Below are 8,100 nucleotides of genomic sequence, written 5' to 3'. Positions count from 1 at the left end.
GGCAGCAATAGCAGTGGCAGGTTCCAGTGTTCTCATTTCACCCATAGTAGGGAGGTTAAGCAGCTAGTCAGAAAAAGGTCTCTTTACTAACACTGAAGGAGAATTCTGTTGGTTTGATCACATTCAGGGTCAGGACATAGTCACAGACAAGAGTATAAGGCAGGATCATACCATCTTGGAAGAACTGAAAACTTTCAGATCCCTAGAAGGATCTCTGAAAACAGCTGAACAAAATCCCTGAAGCTTGAGACATTATACCTCCTGTCTTAGAAACAGAGCCCTATTTTAGCAAAGAGTTAAAAGCTCAGTAATAAACTGGGGAAATGAGCAAACAATCCAAAAATATTCTGACCATAGGAAAATATGGTGATAAAGAAAATCAAAACACACATCTAGAAGAAGATAACAAAGTCAAAGTCCTTACATCTAATGTTTCCAAGAAAAATAAAAATTGATCTCAGAACATGGAACAGGCTCAAAAGGAATTTTGAAAAAGAAGTTAGAAAGCTAAAGGAAAAATTTGGGAAGAGAAATTAGGGTGATGAAAAAAAGTACAAAAAGCTAATGAGAAGAATATTTTAAAACACAAAATTGGCCAAATGGGAAAGAAGGTACAAAAGCTCATTGAGGAAAATAAGTCATTACAAATTAGATTTGAAAAAATGAAAGCTAATGACTTCATGAAAAATCAAGAAAAAATAAAACAAAACCAAAAGAACGAAAAAACCAACAATGTGAAATATCTCAATGGATAAACAACTAACCAGGACAATAAGTCCAGAAGAAATAATTTTAAAACTATTTGTCTACTTGAAAGTCATGATCAAAAAAAAGAGCGTAGACATCATCTTTCAAGAAATTATCAAGGAAAACTATTCTGATATTCTGGAAGCAAAGGGTAAAATAGAAATCAAAAGAATTCATTTATCACTTCTTGAAAGAAATCCCAAAATGAAAATTCAGGAAAGGGAAATCATAAGGGAGTTAATAAGTTTGATCTGTTTATATTCCTACATGATAAGATGTTACTTGTAACTCATAAGAACTGCTTTATTATTATAGTAATTAGAAGGAGTATATATAAACCAAGAGCATGGTGTAAGTTGAATATGCAGGGATAATATCTAAAAAATAAAATTAAGGGGTGAGAGGAATGTACTGGAAGAAAAGGAAAGGGTGAGGTAAAATACCATTAATTATCTGTCATAAGAGAGGCAAGAAAAAATTTCAATAGTGGATGGAAAGAGAAAGAAGGGGGTGGTGAATGAGTGAACCTTACTCTCATCAGAACCTTAGCTAAAAGAGGAAATAACATGCATGCTCAATATAGGTATAGAAATCTAGCTTACCCTGAAGGAAAGTATGAAGTGAAGAGGATAAAAGAAGGGTGGAGGGTGATGGAAGGGAGGGTATATTAAGGGAAGATGTGATCAAAAGCAAAACACTTTTGAGGAGTGTCAGCGTGAAAAAAGAGAAAGAATAGAATAAATGGGGGGGGGGGGAGAATGCAGAGCAACTTTCTTTGAAGGCCTCATTTCTCAAACATATAGATAGCTGAGTCGAATTTATTAAAAAAAAAAAAAAAGCTATTCCACAATTGATAAATGATCAAAAAATGTGACCAGTTTTTAGATGAACTGATCAAGCTATTTGTAGTTATATTTTTTTTAATGGTCTAATTCATTATTGATTGGGAAAATGCAAATTAAAACAACAGACACTGATGAAATCACAAGTTGGGACAAAAAGACAATAGTAAAGAAGAAAGATTGAAATATTTCTGCTTTTTTGCATATATTTTTGTACTTGTTATGTCCTATCCTTTAGCCAGCTTTTGCAACTCCACCCTATTATTTGGCTGCAAATTGATTATATTACATTATATTCCCATCTAATACTTACATGTATTTGAGGGTATCATATTGAGGGTAATCAACCCTGTTGGAAAGGTAGGGAAATGTCTACCCCAAGAATATAAAGATTTCCTTTAAATGAATTGGTGAATGAGAACAATTTCTTCCAATGACCATGAAGGCAGCTGAGACAAACATTTTAGAATGCTTAGAACTTGGTCAAACATCAAAGTCATCTATTTAAACCCAGGTCATTTTCAGTTATCTTGACTTTTGTGTTGCCAGACTTTATTGACTCTGGAAGATACATTAAAACTTTATGCAATTCAGCCTCATATAAATCTTGCATACAAAAGTCAAACCATCACCCCATGTCATTGGTCCTCTATGAAAATGAAGGATGAACATTATATGTCTATTACTAACTTGTCTAGCACTCTGATCAAATTTAACACTTAACACTGCCTGACATATAGTCGATGTTTATTAGATATTTATTGACTCATTGATATAATTTATATTTTATTTAGTTTTTTGTTAAATTTATTAAGTTCTCTTCAAAACTCAATAATGTCACCTAAAATTATCATTTCTGCTAATTTCTAAGTATTTAAATGCTATATCTTATGTAGTAGATTGGTAGAATCATGAAGGCCCAGATTCAAATTCTGTCTCTATCATTTGGTTGTATCATCATAAGCATGTCACCTAAGCATCAGGGAACTCCATAAGACTTCATAGGAGGTCTTATAGAAGGATTACCATCTGGAGAGCTTGAGATTCCACATGGGAAAAAAGTGACAGACCTTCAACATATTATTTTAGTATCTCTGATGCCTTTATTTATAATTCTATCCTCATTTTTCTTGACAATACTTATTTTTATTGTTATCTTTCCTGAAATCATGATTGCAATACCTGGCTTGGATTCATTTGAAAATTAATGAATTTTATTCCAATCCTTCCTTTAACTCTCTATGTTTAGTCATGTTATAATTTTTATATATGTATAATTCCAATGCTTATAGAGCTAATATAAAATATATTCTTTGACAGCCCATATCCTTTATAACAAGCTCAATCTGCTGAGATGCAAATGATTAAGCCCAGATTTGACTATCAACAGAAATGTAAATTGTGTAATACACATCAGAGCAAAATTATCATACCAATGTCCTCAAGTGCATTTCTCCCAAATGTCTTTAATCTCCATTGTGGGCTGCTTTTCCTGTCCTAAGTTCAAAGGTATATCTTTGATCTATTCCATAGTTGAGTTTGTACTTTGCTTCAGTTGCAAGGATCTTTATCAATGTTTTAAATAAGTCTGTCTCTGCCACTGTATATTGAAAGGGAAGTGGGTGAGCCAAGTTCCTGGCCCTCTACATCTTCTAATTTAATTTGGTATAAGACATACCTAAGGTGACTTGCTCTCTTTGGACTTACTGACTTGTGAAGTCAGTAAGTGCTGAGCCAAAACAAGGGCGCGGTAAATTATTATGGGATAGAGGCAAGGGACAGGTTTTTGAAAAGACTGCTTTTCTGCCAGATTTTAAAAGCAACCACTTTTTTTTCTTTTTCCCCTTCAATAATAAACATTTCAATATTCAAATAAATTCTTAAAATCTTATATTCAAGATCAACAAATCTAGCATACACGGGCAATAGTAAAATTATTTAGTACCATTTTAAAAGGCCCAAAAGGATATGGGTTTTTTTTCTTTTCTCACTTAAACCAGCTCTTCAAAACCTCTTCCTCAACTGAGTTTTAAATCAATTAACATAAATTCCTTTGTAAACAGGTTAAGAAATTTCTCTAGAGGTTATATTTGTCCTGCTCAACCCAGGCCAAGTTTGAATTTGAATCAGGTACGGTTTTATTGATTTTTAGTCCTCTCAAGCAAGCTTCCTTTTCTGCCAGAGTTTTAAAAGTCCTATTCCTTTTACTTACAAATTAGTCTAACAGGTTAAGAAGTTAGAAACCACAAGCAATTTTCTTTTATAGTAAGCAGTTGCAAAATTGAAATAACCAATTCTTAATCCCAATTCTTAAAACTTTAACAGAGCTCTTTAATAAACAAAACAGACAAGTCACACAGAACACAGAACAGTAATCATACAAACATCTGCACAATCAAAACATTTAACAAAATTTTTAACAGATATAACCAGATGGTGCCAAAAAAGGCTCTCAGAATCAGATAACCAGACCCAGATTTATACTCTAGAACACCCAGAGTTGTGCCAACTGGCACAGAACCAGATATGTGTCTTAGAAGATACCCAGGTAGTGCCACACTGGGTCCAGTGGACACTGTTCTCAGGAATTAACACCCATCAGCATCTTATTATTCTGAGAATCCAGATGCTAGCACAGACAGACAGATGAGATTGTGCTCTAAGGCACCCAAATTTACTCTTCCATGGCCAAAATAAAGGTGTCCACCATTGGGCGTGCTGTGGCTGAAAAACTGCTCTCTTCCCAAAGATTCTGGAGTGATCCAGAGGGCCAGCCTCTCCAAATAAAGAACCCAGATCTCCAGTCACCTCAAGGCCCAAGGAGGAGACCCAAAAGTTTCTAATCTCTAATCCTGCTCTCATATCTCATTGGGAAGCCTCCAAATGTAAAGTTGAAGAAACTGAGGCAAGATAGAGATTAGACAGTTTTTAATATTTTATTTGAGAGGGAGAGATTGTGCTGGGGGCATGTTGTCCCCAAGGCTGATATCTCAAAGCATCCAGCAGCCAATATGAAGTTCCCATGAAATAAATATACATACATACATACATACACATACACACACACACACACACACACACACACACACACACACACACATACGTGGCTCTTAAGCTATCAGGGTAGACCGAGGCAGGAGTGGAGTCCAAGCACTGATCAAGAATGGATCATCAATCCAGTTCTGACAAGGTAGGAGGTAGAACCATAAATTCTGATAAATTGGGATTAAGAAGAACAATGATAGAATGGGGGGAGGCACTGGACATTCTGATAAACTGGGAAGGTCTGGAGTCATCATGTCTAAGATAGAAAGTCTTTCTCCTTATCTGGATTAAATTTAAGAGGAAGGGGTGGTGTTGCAACCAGGAGGATTGAGGCAGAACAATTCAAGGAACTGAGGCAGAACAGTTCAGGGAAACTGAGGCATGACAATAAAAGGGAACTGTGGCATAACAAAACTAAGACATTTAGGTATGTTTACCAAAAAATTGAGTATGATATGTGTGATGACCATGTATTTAAAATCAGCCGGAGTCAGGAATTCAGGTTAAGGGAAAAATCTTCAATCTTTATTGAAGTGAAGAGGTGAAAAAGGATTGCAATAGCAATATGGGCAAGAAAGATTGCGATAGCAATATGGGCATCTGTGACAGGAAGCCAGCTAACAGAGGGAGAACTGAGCTGAACAGCCGTCACAATGGCAATGAGAGCAGCTGAGTCGAAATGCCAGCCAGCAGTCTCTCCTTCCCCTTCCTTTTCCACTCCCCTGCCTCCACCCACCAAAATCGTCATTTCCTATACAACACATCAGGACTTGCACAAAGAGTGGGCGGGGGCCATTCTTTCTCCAAGCTTGTATATTAATAGAGTATGGTCCAATTACTATTTAGCCTCATGTGCTTGGGACCTCAGTGCATCAACTTGAGCCTCAGCCCATTACAGATATGGATGCTTCCCTTGGCCATACATGCTTGCTAATAGATGAATTAATTATACAGACAAATTTAATCTAATAACTCTTCTACTTATCAGGATCTGTGGAATGAATGGTCATAATTAGTATTGAAAGACAAAAGAGAAAATGGTTTGAGAAGGCAGGGTAAAGAGAGAGAGAGAGAGAGAGAGAGAGAGAGAGAGAGAAAGAAAAAGCCTTATTATGTACTATCCAAGGGATATAATTGGAGACAAAACCTACATACCTGCACATGTGTAGCTTCAAACATCAAGGGTTATTGTCCATCTATTTCATGTCATGACTACTTGCTGGCTTCCTCTTCCTAGGCATTCCCCAGACCGTTCTATACATATGAGGAACCCAAGCCAAGGTTGTACAAATGCCCACAATACCGGTATCATCAATGTGATCTTCAAAGAACATTTCTCTCATTTTGAAAAAGACCATTCCTGGTCAGTAATGAATGGGATTTTGCCTGATACTGTGGTTCTATCTGCTCCAACTCTATCTGTTCAGCCACTTCCTATAAACCACCTTTGAGGTTTTTGCAGCTCTCCATGAGGTAATTAACATCATAGATGACCAGAAAGAACAATTGCAGGATCTCAAAGAAGTTCAGCTCTTCTTCAGGCAAATTAGAATTGGTCAGGATTTTGATTAAGTAGCCAAAGTCTAAATTAAATTTGATTAAATAACCACTATGAAACAAAAGCCACTTGACTCCCTCACATAACACGACACCCGATATCATGAGAAGTTCTACAAAATATTATGTCTCAATCCTTTCCCTAGATTGTTAGGAGCTCTATGGAGTCCTGGGCATACATGTCCTCCAGTAAATTAAAATTGAAATTGAACTGCCATGTTGAAGTTCCCTGGAAGTTATTCTTTTTGGTCATTCATAAACATTAATCCAAGCTGAATTATCTTTAGCTAGTCTACATTACATCTCAATAGTTGGTACTGATAGTCAGCATTAATTCTGAATTCTCCATTGGGTCTTGCAATACAACTAGAAACTCAGTGTCCATGGCAACATAATTATACTTCCATATAATGTGAAAAAATTTTCTTCATCTTGTCATCCAGCTTGGAAGATCAAACTTCGCAATTTTTTGGCTATGATCTACAATAACTGGTGGCATAGTGGGAACACAAAAAGTCTAGATACTAACAAGCATCACAATATTACACTTGATTGAAGAGTTGTTTTATAAAATAAGTTTTCTTATCCTTTATTTTTGTACCTCTACTGGTGTTGTGCTCCTTCACCATAGAGCCAAGAAGCCTCAGCAGCAGCCCCATAAGCACCTCTCACTGACCCTGGAAAAGGAGGTGTAGGAGCCAGAAAGTTCTTATTTATTGAAAAGGGAGATAAGTTATTGTCTATGGAGGTTTCATTTCTTTTAAGAGTCATTGAGAAAACAAAATGAGGACAACCAAGGGTTAATTCCATGAAGGATGATTTGACAGCTATATCAGAAAGGAAGAAAAGAAAGAAAAGAATTATTTAGCATGTCTTGAATATCATTCAAATAACATGTCTTTTCCTGTTTTGTCAAAGCTTCTGAATTATTTTCCTCGATGATTTCCTAAAATATGATATGAATATTTTCTGTTTCATTATGTTTTTTTCTAGGTCAACAATCCTCAGATTATCTTGCCAAGCTCTAATTTCCCTCCTTATATTTTCTATTAATTCTTGTTGGCTTCTGAGCCCATCTGGAAGGGTTCTTGCAGTACTTCTATTCTCGTTTTTGAGTAGTTATTTCTCTATTATATCTTTCTTCAAAATATTCCCTCTTTCGTTTATTTGGTATACTAGAAGTATATACTGATGACTTTGTGAAACTCTGCCTCACTTAAATCCAATTCACCTAGAAGACACTATTACCCCTGGAATATTATTTGTCCTCTTCAATACCAAGAACAAATAACAGCAACAACATTAGAGACAGTTACTAATCAATAAACATTTATTAAGTACCTACTAAGTACAAAACACTATATTCACAGGATAATACTAGGGATAGATAAAAAGGCTAAAAGTAGACCATGTCCCTCAACATAGAATAGTGGATAGAATGCCTATCCTATAGTCAGAAAGACCCGAGTTCAAATGCAGCCTTAAAAATTTAGCAGCTTTATACCCCAGAACAAGTTATTTAATCTCGGTTTTCCTAAGCTTCCTCAACTGTAAAATAAATATAATAATGGCACTTTCACATTTGTGAAAACCCCATAAACTGATATTTGTAAAGCATTTTAGTACAATGCCTGTCACATAGTAGATACCTTCTTTCTCTTTTTTTGTTTATTCTTTTCTTTAGTATTTGCTTGATTTTCTTTTAAGTTTTCCTTATGGAGATTTTTTCTTTCTCCTTATTTGCTGTTTTGGGTTTTACTATGTTTGACACATTTCTGATTGTTTTATGGAACTAGAAGACACTAAGCAAAAACATGATCCCTTACAGCTATTTTGCTAGAAGTCACTCCACACCACCCTTCCTTCAATTCTTTTTTTAAAGAATCCTTCATCAAATTTTGAAATTCAT

At 35.5% G+C, this 8,100-nt stretch overlaps 1 pseudogene; it reads right to left on the bottom strand.

Moving 5' to 3' along the window:
* Window positions 1-5,846: 5,846 nt before the first annotated feature.
* Window positions 5,847-6,544, bottom strand: LOC127559407 (CCR4-NOT transcription complex subunit 7-like; annotated as a pseudogene).
* Window positions 6,545-8,100: the final 1,556 nt, after the last annotated feature.

Source organism: Antechinus flavipes, chromosome 4 (assembly GCF_016432865.1).
Source record: "Antechinus flavipes isolate AdamAnt ecotype Samford, QLD, Australia chromosome 4, AdamAnt_v2, whole genome shotgun sequence".
NCBI classification, from domain to species: Eukaryota; Metazoa; Chordata; class Mammalia; order Dasyuromorphia; family Dasyuridae; genus Antechinus; species Antechinus flavipes.
The sequence above is the reverse complement of the archived record's forward strand: the minus strand, read 5'-3'. Positions and strand labels throughout refer to the sequence as shown.